The 22,654-nt window shown below is 39.5% G+C and overlaps 1 protein-coding gene across 2 annotated transcripts in view; it reads right to left on the bottom strand.

Annotated features, from left to right (window-relative positions):
* Positions 1-11,479, bottom strand: part of ARB2A (ARB2 cotranscriptional regulator A) — a 404,957-nt gene extending 393,478 nt beyond the window's left edge. The window contains exon 1 of one of the 2 annotated variants that reach the window (XM_024563510.4): positions 11,333-11,479. The gene's annotated coding sequence lies outside the window, so the exon portion shown is untranslated. The remainder of the gene's footprint in view (positions 1-11,332) is intronic. The other variant, XM_024563505.3, reaches the window with a different exon arrangement.
* Between the last annotated feature and the right edge of the window lie 11,175 nt (positions 11,480-22,654).

Raw genomic sequence — 22,654 nt, 5'->3', positions numbered from 1 at the left:
TATCTGCATTTACTCCCCACCCCAGCCCAACTCACCTCCCTCCCTTGCTTGCACCCCCCCCACGAGGTTTTGTCCATGTGTCTTTGATAGTTGTTCCTGAAAATCCTTTAATGTATTGACTTTAGAGAGCAAGAGAAACAAAGAGGGACAGAGAAGAGAAGGGAAACACGGATTTGTTGCTCCGCTCATTCATGCATTCATTGGCTGGCTCTTCTTGTATGTGCCCTGACCAGAGGTAGAACCCGTGACCCTGGTGCACTGGGACAACGGTCCTACCGGGCAGGGCCTTAAATAGTTTGATTTTAATGATAATAACAAAATGTCTACCTTCTTAAAAGTATTTATAGTAACTCTAATGCAGATAAAATTTTCACCATCACAATCACTCATACTTTCAAAATCATGAAATATTATTTGTAAACGATAATGTTCTAATCACAATTACCTGTCAAATACATCAGCATAAACTAATTTATAACATTAGTCACCTAGAAAAAGGTAAGCAAAGACCCTAAAAATCAGGATCTAGATGAAAAATGCTTTGATGCTAGAACAAAGAGGTACAAAATGGACTCCAGCGAAATCAACTTGGCTGAATCCTAGAACGACATCTAGAGCCATCCTGTTTAAAACTCAGGCAAGAACAAACCTACAGAACAGACCCTAGCTTAAGGGAGGTCACTAGAGCACAACAAGATTTTGAAAAATCTAATTTACAGCACGGCAGACTAGACTGGTAGAGGGAATCTCCAATGAATGCCATACCCCAATCACTGAATGTATCTAGGAAAATAAAAATAAAAGAGAGCAGTACAGCCACAGGAAGGCAAAAGTAAACGGTATCCACGTTTGAGCTTGTGTAAGGCAAGAATCAAAAATTCAACTGTCTACAGGCATCAGAAAATTAATAGAGTAAATGCAAGCAGCGAGGCCCTCTAAAGTCAAGCTTACCCTGGATGAGTGTGAAGACCGCAACAAACTGGAAAGCCCACGCCCCATTTCAGGGCAACGGGCATTCGCCTCACCCTGCTACACACGGGAGGAAGCTCCAGTGTGCTGGAAGTTCGTATTTTTCAGGAAGAACCAAAAACCTAGATTTTTACATATATTAGCTGGAAACTAATTTTAAAACATTAAAGATTGTCCATTTAGCCTGGAGGCCTCCAATTTGCAAACTATGCTTTGTGCAGTATTATAGGGGGCATAATTATTTAGTATTCTCCCATAAAGTTCAGCAACATCCAGGGCAAAAAGAAATACACCAGTAATAATAAAAATAAGACTGCAGTGATCCCAGAATAATAATAATTCCCCAGAAAGTGGAATCAGGTCAAAAGTACTTTACAAAATCAAGCCTTTGTGAGTACTCCCGTTTTTGGAATAGTCAAACCGTGACTCTCCTATATTGGCACAGGTCATTGACACTTCTTCAACCATGTTGGCATTTTAAAAAATAATAAAATTTTAAAATATATTAATATTTCCTTCTTCTCTCAGGTATTTACCATCTATGTGTATATACCCATGTGCTTGAAACTTCATCATTTACAACTGATGACACATTTCCCTATGCCGTACCTACATTTGGATAACGTGGCTTCTGACATATCATTACTATCTATGACTAACTCTAATGTCAATGCTTATAATTACATTCCTTGCAAACACATAATTCGAAGTCTTATTTTTGTGTCATTTTTCTCTATTCCACACTTTTTGACATCTTACTGGTAAATTTCTAAAATGTTACACCATTTGTATATCCATAAGTAAAAACTTACTGCTTATAAACTTGAAAGGTCCTATATTCCCTCCTAGATTTTTCACTGTTATTTACTGAAAAAAAAAAAAAAAAAAAAAAAAGCTTCCATCATGCCAAGAATAGGAACTCACACAAAATATACATGGATACATATCTATTAATTTTATTTGAGTTCTATTAAAATCTGCTTTGATTTTATATCTAATTGAAACCTCTCTATTCACTCTCAAAGACCTAGGAATACCTAAATGTAGCAGGTTAAGTTCCTAATAAACCTGGGCTATATCCATCTTTTAAAGGTTTAAAGGACCTTTTTTTGTTAATTCCCCAAGAGTTTTTTTTTTCTTGTAAAAAACACCACCACTTTGCATAAAGCATACAAAAATACAGTATTAAAAAAATGACTGCTCCCAGCATAATAATCAATAGCTGCTTATAAAACACAAGCTATTCAGGTGAGATATCAGTTACCTACTTCCCACCCTTTCTCCAAAGACAGTTCATATAAATAATCTTTAAAAGAAATCTGTGACAAATCTTGTTAGAAGGTAAAATTCCTCAACTGAACTATTTTCAAAACATAGAGAAAAAATTACATTGGATCTTTTTATTTTTTATTTATTTATGTATTTATTTTTTCACATTCCCATTGGTGATTTACCATAGTCACACCGGAAATGTCCATACCCAGCACGTTCCCACTATATGAGGAAGGATTTCACGTGATACCTTATCTTGTCAGAAGTGGAAGCCCCAGAAAGAACAGCTTTTCAAACAGCGTGTCTGACTTCATCACAGGATGGAAAAGGATTGGGCTGCTTCTCTTCACAGGAGTATGCTTCATCCTACTTTATCTGCTAGTCACTGGCGGCCCAGAGGAAGTGGTACCTCTCTCTCTCTTTCCCTCACTGTTTCTCTCTTTTACTCTCTCTTTTTCTTTCTCTTTCCCTGTCCCTTTTTTCATCTTCAATATATCCACTGCAGAAGGAGATACAGGCATTCATATTCAACTAACACTTCTTGGCATGTAATTACATCACCTCTTTTTAAATCGCATCACAACCCTTTCCATTTATTAAATCCAGAGACTGAGCATTCAGACTTGCAGACTTCCTCAAGGATGTGCCTAGTGAGTAGCAGTACCAGGAATTAACTGATCTCCAAATTTGGTGCCCATAGTCGTACGAATTTGTCTTTCATAAATGCCAATCTTGTTGGGAAAGGATTCAAAAAGAAAAAAAGTACTAAATTATGAGACTGTAAGTGCACTCGGCCTTCTGGAAGCTGCGCAATTCAGGTTAACCACGAAGCGGTGGGCGGCTGTGGGAGTGAGCATTGTACACTCACCCACTTGGCCGTCCTGTGAGATCACCTCTCGGGAAATATTTAGAACCAAAGCCCACTTCCTAACTTCCTCAGCAAAGCTCCATGGTCACTTTCCTTGCTGGGTGGTGTGGCAGTTGTTCTTCCAGGCCCCCGGAGGCTGCGGAGGCAAATTCTCTCGCAATCTCCCTGCCTCCTCTGCCGCCATCTCTCCCCTCTGCTGTCTTCTCCCTTTCTTCTTGCTCTTTGGAAACAACAAGTCTTTCTGGACCACTGAACTCTGCTTCTCTTTGCATTCTACCCTCTGTCTTGCTTCCCTTTTTCCTTTCTTCCTAACTGCTGATTTTTTAAAATTATTTTATTGTTGTTCAATTATAGTTGTACATTGGATCTTTTTAAAGCATTATATAATCTATTATTTTTCTATCATCTTTCATTGCATTTTTCTTCTTCCTTTCTTCTAACTTTCATGTACTTTCTTTTTTTCTCACTACAGATGGTATATATCTAAAATTCTTTATTAATTTCTTTTTTCTGATCAATTCTTCTTTAAAGTTGTTGAACAATTTCAGATGATTCAACTTTAAAATGGGTGTATGGGAAACTAAGTTCATCAAACTTTTAAACATTCCTCTATTAAAGGGCAAGCAATCCAATCACTGATTAACTGGTATATTAGTCTGCTCAGGCTGTCGTAACAAGATATTAGAGACTAATTGGCTTAAACAACAGAAATTCATTTTCTCACAGTTCTGGAGGCTATAATCCCAGAGCAAGGTCTGGCAGGGTTGGTTGCTGGTGAGAAGTCTCTTTCTGGCTTTCAGACAGCCATCTTGTGCTGTGTCCTCACTGGGTGGAGAGAGCAATTCAGGGAGATTTTTGGTGCCTCTTCTTATAAGAACACATATTACTAGATCAGGGTTCCACCTTATGACTTCATTTACGCATAATTACTTTCTTGGGGATTAGGGCTTCAACGCGTGAATGGGGGGGTGGCACAATTCAGTCGGTATCAATTAGAAAGTATCAGAGGATTTTATTATGCTCACGGACATGTGTGTTATAATATTCTTGGTATTTTCCCGAATATTCTCTAATCTTAGAAGATATGTGACTGCAACATCATCAGTTCATTTGGTCCTGCTTTCAAGTTCTAAGGTCATCTTTGTCCCTAATCAGAGAAAGGAAGGAACCCAGAAAGGAGATGTGAAAGTTCTTGGACAACTACCGAGTCAGAGGGCACAGTCCATACAAAAGACTAGCCCGACTTCTAACACCAACTGCAAGTGCTGAGAATTTCCAAAGTCCCCTCAGATTCACTAACCCCCTAGAATTATTAGTAGATAATAAATTATTATTACTGTTATTATTATTAAAGGCCCAAAGAACTCACTAAAAACTGCTATATTCATGGTTATGGTTTATCACAGGGAAAGGATAAAGATTTACATGGAAGAAAAGAAGTAGATAGGCCAGAGGTCAGGAAAGAACCAAACATGGAGCTTCTGATGTCCTCTCCCAATGGACTATCCCACGGACACCTCACTCTGCCAGGATCCACATCTGACAATACGCGTGGGTTGTTGCCAACCAGAAAAGCTAACAGGAGACATGGTGTTTAGAGTTTTTTTAGGGCTCCACTGGGGATGGTTGTCCACACAGTTGATCTCAGTTCCCGGATCAGCTGATACCACAGACCCAAAACCCTGACCCTAACTCATATAGTCTTTCTGGGTAGGCAGTCCCCAACCTAAGACTACAGGGGAATGGCTAGCCCCCACCCTAAATAAATCACATTGTTCTACAATGTGACCCAGGGCCCCCAGGCAAACAAGATGCCAGAGATTACCATCCACAGAAGCTGAGGACAAAAGGCCAGACCTCTTTTTGAGCAAGGTTAAATTCTTTACACAGGAGACAAGAGAAACCATTCAGTACTTCCCATTGCCTAGAGAGGCCAAGTCTGAGCTCCAGAGCAAACTACACAAGCCTTCTCTCCTCATATCTTACGCCCCCACCAAGAATTGGCTTCTATCTCTTCCTCCAACTCCATTTTTCACTACAAACTTACTGCTCTAGTAATTGCAAATTCCTTTTTGTCTTTACAAACATCTGATTGCTGATAGTTATTACTTTTGTCTAAAATGCTTTTCCATTTTACTTTTAATTGACTGATTCTTAAGTTCTCAATTTAGGCATCATTTTCTCAAGAAAGCCTTTATATAACCCCAGGCAAGGCACTGCACCTCTCTTATAGCATCCTGTACATAATTTTATCATAATACAAAATATTTTTCTAAAGTCTTATCTTCATATCAGGCATGCCAACCAGCATGTAAGATCCTCAAATGTGGGGTCCAGAATGCCTTATGACTAGGTACCCACCTTTTACTGATTCTAATAACTGCAACCCTATGGCCCTGTTTTCCTTCCCTCATATTTCAACTAATTTACATCTTGGACCTTCGCCTGTTTATCCTCCCTTCTCCCCATCTCTTTTTGTGACCAGAGTCCTATCCCTATTCATCTAATCCCTAGTGACAGACCTCCTTTTTCTCCCTGAACTTCCTGGATGTTCTTAACTGATCCTTCCTACCCACTTCCTGGATATGACCATTTAAGGTAAGTATTCCAACTACATTTGAGGGTGTTAAGCCAAATGGATCAAGGTGATTAATTAATTTCCAAGCTTCTGGAGTTAGCACCAGAATCATTTATATGGTACAGACAAAAACGATGACACCCAAAAGAATAGGGTAATTCCAATCAAGAGAGCATCTTACCCATCAATTGATCAAACTTCTCAAGTTTTTTAAATGCCTCACCTTGAAATATAATCTTGGTCACAATTCCAGTTTGTTCCATGTCCTACAAAAGCACATAAAACTAAACTATGCTTTGTACATTAAAAGGGTATGACTCACACTCCTTCATTACCTTGGATACTAATTCTGAATTGCTTTCTAAATAGAGGTAGTGTGTCTATTGAACCAAATATAGTATCTTTCCAATTATTCAGATCACATATGACAGCACTATGATTAGCAGCAGATAGGAATACTACCCACATCCCGCAGCCCTCAGTAGTTACTGTCGGATACAAATTGTGATCATTCAATAATAAGCTATTAAATAAGGACCTTACAAGAGCCCAAATCCACAATCTTAGTCTTACTAGTACCTCTCTAACATCAGAGCAGATCAACCTCAAGTACATTATCAACATCTAGACTATACTTAAATAGCCATTGTGCTATAAGAAATGATAACAGCCCAGACCAGTGTGGTTCAGGTGGCTGGGTGTCCTCCTGCAAGTTGAAGGGTCGCCAGTTTGATTTCCAGTCAGGCACATGCCTAAGTTGCGGGTCTGATCCCTGGTCAGTGTGTGAGAGGCAACTGATCGAGGTTTCACTTCCCCTCCTTCTCCCTCCCATGCCCTCTCCCTAAAAATAAATAAATATATTTTTTAAAAAGAAATGGAGACATACAATATTTGTTTTACTTCAATGATCTGTCGTCATATTTTTCTCTACAGCAAAAATTATCTACATTGTACTTAGTATCTATACTACAAAAATGAACTGTTCTTATAAAACAAAACAGTACAATATCAGAGAAAGCAGCACAGCACTGCTGTCTCTAACTTGTCTTTAACTTTTTAGCAGTAAAATTTTGAGCGAGTGAGTCATCTGACACTTCATCTGTAGCAAATTAGTCAATTTTAATTTGCTAAAAAGTGATAAGCAAAATTGTGGTACAATTTTTCCTTCATTAAATTAAAACACAATAATCTACCTAGGGATAAACCTAACCAAGGAGGTAAAAGACCTGTACTCAAAAAACTACACAACGCTAAAGAAAGAAATTAAGGAAGACACAAATAAATGGAAGCATATACCATATTCATGGATTGGAAGAATTAACATCATCAAAATGTCCATACTACCCAAAGCGAATTATAGATTCAGTGAAATCCCTATTAAAATACCAATGACATATGTCACAGACACAGAACAAACATTTCAAAAATTTATATGGAACCATAAACGACCCTGAATAGCCACAGCAATTTTGAGAAAGGAGAACAAAGTAGGAGGGATCACAATACTTGATATCAAACTATATTACAAGGCCACTGTAATCAAAACAGTCTGGTAGTGGCATAAGAATAGACACATAGACCAATGGAACAGAACAGAGAGCCCAGAATTAAACCCAAGTCTCTACAGTCAATTAATATTTGACAAAGGAGGCAGGAGCATAAAGTGGAGCAAAAATAGCCTCTTCAACAAATGGTGTTGGGAGATGTGGACAGCAAAACAATGAAACTCAACCACCAACTTGCACCATACAAAAAAATAAACTCAAGATGGATAAAAGACTTAAATATAAGTCATGACACCATAAAAGTCCTAGAGAAGAACATAGGCAGGAAAATCTCAGATATTCCATGCAGCAATATTTTCAGCGATATGTCCCGTAGAGCAAGGGACATTAAGAAAAGAATAACCAAATGGGACTTCATCAAAATAAAAAGCTTCTGCATGGCTAAAGAAAACATCAGCAAAATGAAAAGAGAACCAACAGTATGGGAAAACATATTTGCCAATGATACCTCAGACAAGGGCCTGATCTCCAAAATATATAAAGAACTCACATGACTCCACACCAGGAAGACAAACAACCCAATTAAAAAATGGGCAAAGGACCTGAATAGACACTCTCTAAGGAGGACATACAGAGGGCCCAGAGACATATGAAAGGATGCTCAGCATCACTAGCCATCAGAGAGATGCAAATTAAAACCACAATGAGATACCACTTCACACTGGTCAGAATGGCCAACATAAACAAATCCATAAACAACAAGTGCTGGCAGGGCTGTGGAGAAAAGGAAACCCTAGTGCACTGCTGGTGGGAATGCAGACTGGTGCAGCCACTGTGGAAAACAGTATGGAATTTCCTCAAAAAAACTAACAATGGAACTGCCTTCTGACCCGGCAATTTCCCTGCTGAGATTATGCCCTAAGCATCCTGAAACACCAATTCAAAAGAACCTATGCACCCCAATGTTCATAGCAGCACAATTTACAACAGACAAGTGCTAGAAGCAACCTAAGCACCCCTCAGTAAATGAGTGGATCAAAAAATTATGGTACATTTACACAATGGAATTCTATGCAGCAGAAAGAAAGAAGGAACTCCTACCCTTCATGACATCATAGATGGAATTGGAGAGCATTATGCTAATGAAATAAACCAGGCAGTAAAAGACAAATACCATAGAATCTCACCTATAAGTGGATTGTAATCAACAAAACAAACAAGCAAGCAAAATAGAACCAGAGACATTGAAATAAAGAACAAATTGACAGTGACCAGAGAGGGGATGGGAGGGGATAATGGGGAAAAGGGGAAGTGATGTGAAGGAACATGTATAAAGGACCCATGGACAAAGCTGAAGGTGGGTAGGTTTGAGGGTGGGAGGTGGGGGATGGTGGCAAAGGGGAGGATGGTTGGGGAAGAGTGGAAACAACTGTACTGAACAATAATAAAAAAAATAAAATAATTTAAAAATTAAAAAAAATTAAAGCACAATAATTGATTTAAATGACCTTTACAACTGAAATAGTTAATAGAAACCCAAGAATTTTTTAAAAACTATGATAATATACAAAACATTCAATAATTTTTTTTTAAAAAAAGATGTGTCACCATTCTGGATTAAAAAAACAGTGTGGTGATTACTGGGGGCAGAGGGGAGGAGTATAAGGGGACTAAATGGTAATGGAAATAAATATAATCATAAATTTTTGTAAATCCCTTTCCATTTTAAATAAAATATTTTTCACATTGCTGAACAATGTTAAACTACCAATTACTCATAGAATTACTCAATTAAACCTCATTACGTTATGGATAGAAATTATGTGATACGTGGTCTGAAAAACTTATAGTAGGTTATACAGGCTGCACACCTTCCAAACACTAACTGTTGAACCTGAAGGACTGACATACATTACTTGATGTACGGTCGGTCCTACTGAATTAGTCAAGGCCAAGTGATCAACTTCAGAACCACATGCTGAGAAGCAGCTGGTGATTTGCACTCTCTTACCCCAACCCCCATTTCACTCCAATCTGTGAAGCTATATTCCTTTCAGTCACTTTGCTGTCAGTTCTGGTGCTCACCATCCATTACTATTACTGATCTTTGCCAGTCTCCATCTAGCCACATCCACATGCTGTACCGCCATCCAACACTTCTTTTCTGTTTCTTGATTAGTTTTGTCTCTTCTGTTTCCTGCTCTTCTCAGCTACCAGACAAAAAGAGATCTACTTCACAGGCACAGTCAGCCAACCCATACACTCCTTTCCTTCCAATTAAAAAGAAAAAATAAATATCAAAGCATGTCATGATGATCTCTGGCTTTTCTGAACTGTTTTCATCACAATCTGATGCTCAAAGTTTCATTCATTGTTACAAAAGATGCTATTGTTTCTTTTATTTCTAAGTCTGGAGTTACTGCAGATACTTGATCTAGACATTGAAGTTTTTACAAGTATAGTATTTTAGGGTTAAAAAAGGATCAGAATACATAGTGGCTGCCTTTGTTAACCCTTAAAAGACTTACCCCCAATAAATCTCCAAGAATTTCTATTAAAGTCAGATCTTAAAACAAATGCATAGTAGTCCAAAGAAGATATATATATGTCCCCAAAGCATATGAAAAGATGCTTAACATCACTGAATATTAGAGAAATGCAAATCAGAAGCACAGGAGCCACTACTTCACACCCACTCCCAGACATGCTCTTACCTTAGAGCCTTAGAGCCTAAAACACCTGTCCCCCACTCATTCATTTCATTCAGGTCTCTACTCAAAAAAATGTCCCCTTATCAGAGAGGCTGAGCTTGACCACCCTATCTAAAATAGCATGCTCCATCATCTCTCTCCCCATAATAAGCTTTATTTTTCTTCATTACTTTTATCATACACACACACACACACACACGTTTTCTTTCTTCATCCACTACAGTGCAAACCGCAGGAGCACAAGGAGAACTTTATTGGACACTATTATATTCCCAGCACCTAGAACACTACCTGGCACATTGAAGGTAGCCAATAAATATTTGTTAAATGAACAGGTAGATATTCACAGCTTCACATAGTTCCCTTGTGGCCTTGGTATCATCTACTAGCAACACAGCAGTCACTTCCTCAAAGCCCTCCAGAGCATTCCTGTTCATGCTGCTTCACTGGTGAAGTAGAAGGAACACCTAGTTTAAAAGTCAAACAGAAGCCTGGTACCAGCAGTGACTGTAAGACCTTAATTAAGCACTTCAAATAGTTGTCTCTGACTCAGTTTCTAAATACGCTAAATGAATACAGTATATCTGTCCCTCACAATGCTGGATAAAGAACAAGGAGCATTTACTTCTAATATTGTTTTAAGACAAAAAGATACTGTGTATTGCATAACCAACATCACATTGCACATATTTTATAAAAGTTACAAGGAACTTGGTGGTCTAAGAATCACAAATTTCTCTTTACAACTTTTCACAGGATTTGGGAAAATGGACACATGCAACAAAGTTAAGTAACTGATTACTTGGCTCAACTTAAGTAACTGATTACTTGGCCCAACAGATACACACTGTGGAGCACTAGAATATGTTAAATCTCTGGATGAAGGAAAGGAAAGACTGCTTCCAAAATATACCTAACTTTGTATCCATGTCAAAAGTATGCAACCCATTCAAATACCCCACCAGCTTCCTTGCACGTTGCAACTTTTGAGAACATTTTATAGCTGCACTTCAACCTTTTGTCTGCAGTAAATGACATTTGGTAAAGCTTTGGCTTTGATAATTTTTGTAGGAAAAAAACCTTTAACCAGAGAACCGCAATACCTCCCCTCCTGAGAAAACAGAGGAGGGCCAATTACTTTAGGGTCTCTAGGGCTCCCGGAACCCCCAATGTCCAGGTGTAAGGAAAGTCATTTAATAACACACGTGTCCTGCCCCGCCACGGAAGTGGAAACAGCTGGTGGAAACTGCCTATCTGCAGAGTCCAGCACTTAGAGCAGAGGTGTCCGCAGGAAACGCAGCGTATCTCCGGGGAGCCTCTGGCCCTGGAGCCAGCAACCCCCACCCGAGACGGATCAAGCGAGCCCCCTATTCTGATCACCGCCAGGGCCTGCCGCGGGAGCTCACAATTCCGCAAACAGAGGTCCTACCTGAGCTCTGCCCCCAGCTACAAGGCTGTGGGGGAAGGCGGGAGGAGGCGTGGCCTTCCAGCTCGCCGAACGAACTCCCTCGTGCGGTTGTTTTGACTTTCTCTCTCGGGATCCGCGCCCCGAACAAGTTCGAGTTGCACTTCCGGGGTCCGCAAAAGACTGAAACGTCATTGCGCACGCGACAGCGACAATCCGGAAATAGGCGGGGCGTGGTCGTTGGCAAGGTTCCTGCGGTCCCAGGTGGGCTGGGATGGAGGCCTGGGGGAGGTCTGAGGCGTCACGTAAATCACCTGCGGGCTTTGCTCCTCCTACGATCCAGGCACACCCCTTCTGGGTCCTCTCTATGCCTGGTTCTCCAAACAAAATTTAAATAATTTCGGGAGTATCTGTGCAGCTCTTTGCCCACTCCATCCCCGAAGTTTATCTGTCTTTACCGGTTCATTCAACCCCGGAAAAGACGGGAGATGAGAAAGTCTTAGATTTAGAAGATAGAATGTCCCTCTCAATTAGGCTTAGAAAGTTAAGAATAGATCCCCTGAGCCTGCCCTTTTCCCTTTCTGCAGATTATAGGCATACCTAATCAATAAAGTGAGTCCTGATCTTTCTGTTGGTGGAGGATCTTGCCTTCAATTTGCTAAAAAACGTAACACCTGTGACCCGTAGTACAGCAACGCACAGTAACATGGGGTGTGCCTATACTAATAGGATAGATTGAAAATAGCTGTGGAAAGCTATAGTGGCATTGTTATCAGGGATTTGTACTCAGCCTTTATGGCAAAAATCCCTGATAGTAAAAATCACCCATGAAATTGTCTAAAAAGTCCACAGAGTATAGATACATGATGTTAAGTGTAACTTTTAGATCTTTAATTCTTGTGGACTACTGAATGTGAGATCTCTTAGCTAGTTGGAATGTTAGCATGCAAGGAAAGTTTGAGTGCAGATATGTCGGCATTTAAACAATCCTGGTAAATTCTAGGGGCAACTCTTAAGTCTTCCTCTTACTTGACCATTCAGCAGCACTTGACACTGTTAAGCACATCCTTGTTCTTGAAATATTTTTTTAATTTGACTTTTGTGAAATCACAGTGCTCTATTGATTCTTCTTTGCTGGATTCTTTCTGATTTCTAAATGTTAGTGTGCCCCAGATTTCTTCCCCTGTTTATCCAACCTCATTCCCCAGGAGATCTCATCTGTTCCCTCACTGTCTTTTTTATGACATCACTATCCGATGGCCTTTAAATACCCATATCCAGCCCTGAATTCTTTGATTTCTATACCTAACTTTTTATTTATTTATTTATTTATTTTATTTTTATTCAGTTACAATTGCCTGCATTTTCTCCCCATCCCTCCACCCCACCCCAGCCAGTCCCTAACTTCTAATTCAACACATTTACTAGGGTATTAACATGCATTTAAAATTCCAAATTTTCTACCTCCAAAACCTGTTCTGTTGTGCATCTTTCCATCTCAGTAAATGGCATATTGATTCTTACAATTGTTAAGATCATCCTTCAAATTCTTTTTTTCTTACATTTCATATTCAATCTCTCAGAAAAATATGTTGGCTCTCTAATCAAAAGGTAGTCCTCACTAGAAGCCATAGCTATCCATTAGTTGTTCTACATACTACTTGTTCTTGCCTCCCTACAGTCTAGTCTCCTACTGGCAGCTGTAGCAATCCTTTTAAAATGCAAATCAGAATTTGTTACTTTCCTCTTAAAATCCTTTAAGAGCTTCCCTACTCAAATAGAATAGGGAATTGTTCACATAAATCCATAAGATCCTGCGTGATATAGCCCCTGTCCACCCCACGCCTCTACCAAGGAAGAGGGTGGCAAGAGATTTGGGGGAAGGGGTGGGGAGCAGGGAAAATTTGTCCAATAACCTTGGATTTTGGGAAATGGGAGTCCCAAAGGTGATTTCCAACTCACTTGCATGGAAATATTTAAAGGCAAGACACCGACTAAGGGTGCCTATGATGATAGAATAGGAAGATAAGAACTGTCAAGTTTCCCCAACACATAGTAGACATGTTGGCACATGACTGTATGTATTAGTTTTCTAGGGCTGCCATAGGAAGTAGAGGGAGTCCTCAATTGACATCATCAATAGGATCTTGGAAACTGATTTCAAGCAAAGCAAGGAATAATGAAACCCATTTTATTATAGGCTAATTGATATAAATAAGAGATAAGTTCCTATAGCATACTTCTGGTCACAAAAACATCAGCAAACTTCTAAATAAAGACCCAAACACTTCCACTATTCAACATTGTAATAAATGTGAGTGAGCAATACATACATTTAAGAAAGATTAATACAAACAAGTGAAATAATTATTTTCAGATCTGCTCAGTGTGATGGATGGCTAGAGCCTATGCTGGTACAAGGCAGGATAGGATCCGACCCTGGACAGGAGGGCATTCCATTGCAGAGCTCACTCACACACCCTCACATCCACCCGCACTCATACTGGGACAGGTTAGACATGCTAGTTAACCTACTGTGTACATCTGTGGAACATGGGAGTAAGCCAGAGTACCCAGAGAAAATTCGAGCAGGCGTGGGGAAAATAAGCAAACTCCACATAGGAATGTGGCCCCCGGCAGGAATTAATTTTTTCTCCTCTCACCAATGTTATAATGAAATGATTTTGAATAAAATAATGTTACTCAAAGGACCAGCTATCTCAAGCAAGGTGGCTAAAATGACAAATTTATTGTCTCTCAATTCTAGAGGTTAGAAGTCCAAAATCAAGGTGTAAGCAGGGTTGGATTTTCCTGAGGGCTCTGAGGGAGAACGTGTTCCATGCCTCTCTCCTAGCTCGTGGTGATTTGATGCCCTTTGGTTTGTAGATGCATCACCCGAATTTCCGCCGTCATCTTCAGATGGCATTCTCTCTGTGTGCTGTCTCTGTGTCCAAGTTTCCCCTTCTTATAGGGATACCAGGCATATTGGTTTGTGACCCACCCTGATGACCTAATTTTAACTTGATTACTTCTTTAATGTTTTAATTTCCAAATAACCTTACATTCTGAGGTGCTAGGATTAGGACTTCAGTGTATCTTGGGTGGAGGAAGCACAATTCAATCCATAACACTAGGGTAGAAATTGTTTTCAAAAAGGAGAGAACAACTCCAGTAAAAAGAAAGGAAGGAAGCATATCAACCAGCAGAATGAGGTTGTTTAGGCCACCAGAAAATGTGTCACATGGGTTTTTCACAATTCTGGCTGGAGCATTCATCTGCCGTATCAGGGAATGGTAATGCTGAAGTTCCCGGATTTGGGTGCATCTCCAAAAATGTACAAAAACACCTAGGACAGAAAATACCAGCATTTGGACATTTGCTACAGAAGGAATAACAATGTCAATTTACAAAAGCCTTTTCTTTGCACCCCTAAGCTACCCTGAAGGACCTCAAAGAAAAACTAGTGTGGGACATAGAGAAGTAAAAGGTGAAGGAACTAAGACAAAATTGATCATACCCTCTTCTTTCCAACCATATTTGTGAGTCAGTCAAGTGAATGCTGGGAAAGAGAATAGGGAACTGTTCCACGCACGGGAAATGTAGTCCAGCTCCCGCTTGGAGAAGCCAGTGGGGAGCAAGGTTGGTGGGAAGGACCTCTGCCCATGGATAGGTTCTCCCGTGGGAAATCAGGCCTGCATTGTACCCAGGCTGCTATGAGACTTGCTTTTGCTAGAACTCTCTCACCCTGAATTGAGGCAGCAAATGTTTACTGAGTATCTTTAACTTCCTAAAGTCTGTGCTAAACCTCCCAAGTATGGAGTGTAACCAGTTCAACCACTTTCCCCCTTGAACTATAACATCCTTCTCTTTGAAGTAATTAGCAGCATTCTGTCCTTTGTTGTCTGTAAAAGGTAATCACCTGTGGTGAACCTGTGCAGAGTAAATGAGGACCATCCTCGATGTAATGTACCCAGAAAAGCAATAAAAGCCTGTCCAGGCAGCTGTCGGCTCTCTCTCTTGGGCTCTCTCTAGCCCTCTTGCTCTCTCTCACTTAGAGAGTGGCCATGCCATCCCTTTTTCTCCACAGGATTTCTGTAGTCCGTGTGTATTTGTCTATTGCTGCCACAACACAGGATCCTGCTGGCCAGGATCCGTATCAAAAGAGGATATTTTAAAGTGACTTAAAGTTTTCCAGTCCAACATGGAAAGAGTTTGGAACTTGAAAATTGGTCAGTCCCATCCTCACAAGAGAAAAGGTGAACAAACAAAGTTAACCACTTTTCTTAGATCTGTCAGAGAATTGCCACAGAGCAGACTGCCCCCCACCCAAACTGTACAAACAGACAGGTGGATAAGGAGAAGCACAGCTTACTGGGAACAGAAGCCAGCAGCGGAAGCTAGTGTGGGTAGGAACACTTTAAAACTGTAATTAATGGATTGTTGGAGGCTCTGTGTGGACTACTTTGAGAGTTTAAAACTCCAAGTGGTCCCAACCATGTGTGTGCGAGGGGGCACCCTCGCTTTTATGAGTTTTGCCTCCAGGAGCCCCGCCAGGTTCTTTCAATAAACAGAGGAGAAAAATCTTCTGACAGTGGGAGAGGAAAAGGAACCCTTATGAAATATGCCCAGAGCTCTCTGTTTTCCTTACCAAAGCCCGCCTGTAAGGGAAACTACTTTACCAGAGCCTCCCCAACTGGGCATTTACGAACCTAGAAGAATGGAAATACTCAACACCAGCCTCTCCTAGCCCTCAAAGTGGAGGAAAAGTGGAAAACATGCAGGGACAGAAGAGTACTGTCAATAGACGAAAATGCTAAGAATCAAAAGGAATCATTAGAAATAGAAAACACTCTAGCAGAAAAGAAAAGCATAAGTGACTGAATACAACCAAGGAAAGAATATAACTTGAGGGTATGTTAAGGGAAACTTAGAAAAAAAGAAGGAAGATGACAAAATAGACTATCCAAGAACCGTGGAAAATTACAAAAGGTGTCACATATACTTAATGGAAATACCAGAAGGAGAAGAGGGAAAGGAACAAAGGAACAATCTGAAGTAATAATAACTGAGAATTTTTCAAAATTAATGACCCACAAACCCACAGATTCAGGAAGCTCAGAATTTCAAATATGATAAATACTAAAACAAATGAGCAAACAAAAAACAAAAACAAACCTATGGCTGGGCACATACATTTAAAAAGCAGAAAGTCAAGAAAAGAGAAAATTTTGAAAGAAGCCAGAGGTAAAACAAACAAAAACCAGCCTTGCCTGCAAACAATAAGAATTACATTGGACTTTTCTTGAGAACAATACAAGAAGAGAGTGGAAGGAAATAGTTAAAGTGTTGCAGAAAAAATAAATGCCTAGCAGCCTGTAACAGTAAAATTATCCTTCAAAAGTAGAGAAGAAATAAATACTCTCAGGCAAATAAAAATTGAGAGAAATTGTCACCGGTAGACCTGCCTCTCAAGAATTGTTAAAAGAAGTTTTCCAAAAAGATAGAAATTGTGAAAGCTAGAAATTTGTATCTAAATAAAGTTAGGAAGAGTTTTAGAGATGGAATAAGTTAAGGTAAAATATTTTCTTTTCCTTATTCTCAATGGATCTAACAGATAACACTGTTTAAAATAATATCAACATTGTTTTCTGGATGAAAGCTTATGAATAAGTAAAATGAATGACAGCAATGTTATAACAGACAGGGGGAAGGAACTGGGAATAATCTGTACTTTCACTACCCATGAAATGGCATGATATTATTTGAAAGTAGACTTAGATAAGTTGTAATCATATTTTGCAAACTCTAGGACAAACACCTTAAGATGTTTTTTAAAAGTCTAATTAATATGCTAAGAGAGGAGAGAAACTAGAGTCATAAAATATTCAATTAAAATCAGAGGAGGCAGGAATAATTGGAGGAAAAGACAGAAAGAACAAGGGCAATGGAGAGAATATATTTTAAATGATTTAGATTATATTGGACTTTTAAATAAGTAAAAATGAGACATTCTAAAATATCCTATTGGACCAGAAGAGCCATAATGCATGTCTGTCATATAAAACAGGGAGAGAAAGATCTGACAAAGCAGGTTTGGATTATAGTTACTTGGAGAAAAATTAGGTTATCTGCTTGTTACCCACCCCCCAGCAAGTGCTGCATATTTAATATATGTTATATCCAGATATCTATAGTTAGAGAAACTTTATGTTGAATAATTATATAAATATCATATTTTCAGGGTTGTAATGGTACATCCTCATTGAAATATTAGGACTGTGTAATTCTTCAATCCCTTCTTGGTACCTTTCCTCTCTTATTCACATTCCCTTCCAGTTTATATCTCAAACCCAAGCTTCTGTATTCCTGGTTCTTCACAATTTCTTCTGTAAGCACAAACTTGACTCTCACCCTTCTTTTATCCAATCCTCTTATACACTAATGTATCTGTTGTATGCAACCTGATTATTCCCAGATATCCTCAGAAACATACTCTACCTTCCAGTCTTCACTGAAACTTGATATATTGGATGTTGAATATGGTCAATGGGCTTTTAAGTTGCATCCCAACATCTTTATAATGAGCCTTCTCTCTCTCTCTCTCTTTCTTTCTCTTTATTGCCTTAATAAATCTTAGCAGTGACTGGACTACTACTTAATTAGTCTTTTGAGATCCTCTAGATAATCTCTTAATGGAGAGGTGGTCTTGAAGGCTCCCCCAACACAGTTATTCATTCTCAAAAGAAAATAGAAACAATGGAGACTGATTCCCAAATTACCTCAATGTTGGAATCACCATATAGGACTTTAAAGAAATAAAATATCTGAATATTTTAAAATCTACTGAATGAACAGAATGGAGATTGTGAAGAGAGAATCAGTGAACTTGGAGAGAGATAAATGCAAAGATATAAATATGTACAACACAATCAAGCTGCTTAGAACCAATAGTAAAGAGACAATCTTTAAAGTACAATAAAATAACACAATCATATCCCTATATGATACAATAGGGATATGATAGGGAAACAATGATACAAATGATCATTGTTTCTACATCAGAAACTAGAGGCTGGGAAAGAGTGAATCATCCTTAAAGGGCTAGAAGAAAAAATTGATCAATACAGTATCTTGTGTCTAGTGAAAAATCCTTCAAGATTTTCATGTAAAAGAGAACTTCTGGCCAAGATGGAGGTGCAGGTAGATATACTATGCCTCACTACACAACCAAAAGGACAACAACAAACTTAAAAATGTAACTGACAGAAAATTGAACTGTATGGAACTCTGACAACCAAGGAGTTAAATAAGAAACATTCATCCAAACTGGTAGGAGGGGCGGAGACGGGCAGCCGGTCAGAGATGGGCAGCTGGGCAGAGAGGACACATGGCAAGGGAGCAACTGGAGGACTGGGACGGGCAAGGCAGTGGCTGGCTGTCTGAGCAAGCAGTGGATGGTGGAGTGGCCAGTCCCACATTTGCCTGCAGATAAACTGAGAGGAACAACTGGGGAATGAGACAGACTGAGCAACCCAGGATTTCAGTGTGGGGAAATACAGCCTCAACCCTCTGACTGGAAAACACCTGCGGGGGCTGCAGAGGCAGGAGAAACTCCCTCACAGGAGAATTCACTGGAGAGACCCACAGGGTCCTAGAATGTACACAAACCCACCCACCTGGGAATCAGCACCAGAAGGGCCCAGAAGGGCTCAACTTGACTGTGGGTAGCAGAGGAGGTGACTGAAAAGCAGAAGAGAGCCGAGCAAGCAGCATTATTCCTTTCCGCACCACTCCCCAATATACAGCGCCACAAGGCAGTGACGTGGGTTGCCCTGCCCTGGTGAACACCTCCGCCCCTTACTACATAACAGTCTCACCAAGACCAAAAAAAAAAAAAAAAGGCCCAAATGAAAGAACAGATCAAAGCTCCAGAAAAAATACAACTAAGTGACGAAGAGATAGCCAACCTTTCAGATGTACAGTTCAAAACAATGGTAATCAGGATGCTCACAGAAATGGTTGGGTATGGTCACAAAATGGAGGAAGAAGTTAAGGCTATGCAAAATGAAATAAAGGAAAATGTACAGGGAACCAAGTGATGGGAAGGAAACAGGGTCTCAAATCAATGGTTTGGAGAAGAGGAAAGAAATAAGCATTCAGCCAGAACAGAATGAAGAGAAAAAAATATTTTAAAAAAATGAAGAGAGGCTTAGGAACCTCCAGGACAACGTTAAATGTTCAGGATCATATGTGTGCCAGAAGGAGAAGAGGAAGAACAAGAAATGGAAAACTTATTTGAACAAATAATGAAGGAGAACTTCCCCAATCTGGCAAAGGAAATAGACTTTCAGGGAGTCCCCAAGAAGTTGGACCCAAGGAAGCACACACCAAGGCACATCATAATTACACTAGTCAAGATTAAAGATTAGGAGAGAATCCTACAAGCAGTAAGAGAAAAGTATACAGTTACCTACAAAGGAGTTCCCATAAGACTATCAGCTGATTTTTCAGAAGAAACCTTGCAGGCAAGAAGGGACTGGAAAGAAATATCCAAAGTCATGACAGGCAAGGACCTACATCCAAGATTGCTCTACCCAGCAAAGCTGTCATTTAGAATGGGAGCGTCGATAAAGTGCTTCCCAAATAAGGTCAAGTTAAAGGAGTTCATCATCACCAAGCCCTTATTATATGAAATGTTAAAGGGACTTATATAAGAAAAAGAAGATGAAAAATATGAACAGTAAAATGACAACGAACTTACAACTATCAACAACTGAACCTAAAAACAAAAACAAACTAAGCAAACAACAAGAACAGGAACAGAATCACAGAAATGGAGATCACATAGAGGGTTATCAGTGGGGAGGGGGAGGAGGAGAAAGGGGGAAAATGTATAGGGAATAAGTAGTATAAATGGTAGGTAGAAAATAGACAAGGGGAGGTTAAGAATAGTATAGGAAATGTAGAAGCCAAAGAACTTATATGTACGGCCCATGGACATGAACTAAAGGGGTGGGGGATGTGGGTGGGAGGGGATGTGCAAGGTGGAGGGAGATAAATGGGGGAAATGGGACAACTGTAATAGCATAATAAAATATGTTAAAAAAATTTGTTGAGGATTTTTAAATTGATGTTCAAAAGGGATATTGGCTTATAATTTTCTTTTCTTGTGGCATCCTTGTCTGGTTTTAGTATCAAGGTAATACTGATCCCATAAAATAAATTTGGAAGTGTCCTTTCCTCTTCAGTCTTTGGAAGAGATGGAGAAGGACTGATACTAACTCTTTGAATGATTGGTAGAATTCACTGGTGAACCCATATGGTCCTGGACATTCATTTATAGGAAATTTTTTATTACTAATTCCATCTCTTTACTAGTAATTAGTCTGTTCAGATTTTCTATTTCTTCATGACTCAGTCTTAGCAGTTTCTATGTGTCTAGAAATTCATCCATTTCTTATATGTTGTCCAATTTATTCACGTGTAATTGTTCATAGCAATTGTTCAAAGAAAGAAAAAAATAGATGGCATCCCCCAGCCTTTTTGTGGGTATTCCAGCATGCCCCCAGATTTGCACTGTTAGTTTCCTGACCCTCAGGTCAGTGCTTTAAGATTAGCAAATAAGCCTTTCACATAAATCTGTGGGTGAGATTGACTGCTCCTGCACTTGGCCCTGGGGTGAGTGAGTTCAGAGCCATGAGCCCTTTAAGGGTTATTTTTAGGGCACTATAGCCTAGTGCATCTCGTATTCAGGAGCCCAGTTGGTCTTCAAAGCTACATGTTTTGGAATCTCATCTCTCAGGGGCAGATCTTAAAAGTTGGGGATGCCCAATGTGGAATTCAAACCTTTGCTCCTCAGAGAGGATCTTTGGGTTTTGAGTTCCCTTCTCATTGTGGGTTGCCATGCAATGGGTAGTGTGTTTGGCAAGATGGGTCTCAGGCTTCTCCTACCTGCTTCATTGTGTTGTTTTTTTTTTTTTTTTCTCATTTACCTGACATCTGATCACTCAGGCAGTTTTTAAGTTTTTCTTTTTCCAGAGGAAACTGTTCTATCTGTAGCTATAGTTTCAGTGTGCTTGTGGAAGTAGAAGATCTTCCTATATCACCATCTGGGATCAGAATCTCCCATGTGTCTTTATTTATAATTTGGATCTGTTTTTTCACATCTCTACAACTCTTTTATGCATTATCTCAAATAAGGCTCTCAATACAGACCTCAATAAGTGTTTATTGAGGATTAAGTTGTCTACTTATGGAGAGTCTGGCACAGAGCCTGGCTTATCATAGCTGCTTAATAAATAGCCACAAACACTGACTCACAACTCTTCGTATTCTTGGCTCAGCTCTGTTTCCACTTCTCTATATGGTTCCCCACCATATAAGGTTTTTCAGGGCCTAAATTCCACCTTATGGTGGACAAACTCCAGGGTAGGTGTCTCATCTTTACCTCCTGGAATTCACACTAGCGTGTGATTGATCCCTTCCCTCTGAGCATGGATGGGATGAGTGACTTGCTTTTAGACACTAGAATTTGCTAAAGGTGATGAATCATGCATGATTAAAGGCATTTGATTATGTTATATATGACTGTGATACTGATCTTTCAAGAAGACTCTGTCTCTCTTTGACTTTGAGGAAGCAAGAGGCCACTTTGGGAAGATGCACATGGCAGGAAACTGAGGCACTAAGTCTGATAGCCTGCTTAGCAATGAATGTTATCAGTGACTACCTGAGCTTAAAAGAGGATCCTTTCCCAATTGAGCCTCAGTTGAGACGACAGCCTGGCTGACACTTTCAAGGCCATCTTGTGAGATCCCAAGCAGAGATCCCAGCTAAACCTGCCCAGACACTTGACACGCAGACTATGAGATAATAGGTGTACGTTGTTTTAAGCTGCCCAAACTGGTAATATTGCTATGTAGCAATAAGTAACTAATACAGACTGTTATTCATACAAATAATTATAATAATATTTTCAGGGGAAAAAGGTTTTACAATGTTTTGGATTCTTTAAATTCTGGAGAAGCAAGAGTTCAGTGCTTTACTAATAGTGCCATTGAAAACATTTCTCAAAAGCAAAGCAGGTAGTTTTTTATCATTATGTGGAATATACTGGTCTCATAGTTCCCTATTAAAATATAAGAGCTTCCAGGTGTCATGTTAGGAATGTTTATTTGTGAAGATTCCACCTACAGCAGTTTTTATTTTTTAGTCGTGGTAAAAACATAGCATAAAATCTTAGCCATCTTTAAGTGTGTAGTTCAGCGGTGTTAAGGGTATTCACGCTGTTGTGGACCAGATCTCCAGAACTTTTCCATCTCGTAAAAATGAAAGTCCATGCCTGTT

This window comes from Desmodus rotundus, chromosome 1 (genome assembly GCF_022682495.2).
Source record: "Desmodus rotundus isolate HL8 chromosome 1, HLdesRot8A.1, whole genome shotgun sequence".
Taxonomy (NCBI): Eukaryota; Metazoa; Chordata; class Mammalia; order Chiroptera; family Phyllostomidae; genus Desmodus; species Desmodus rotundus.
Note: the sequence above shows the minus strand (reverse complement) of the source record. Positions and strands in the feature narration are given on the sequence as shown.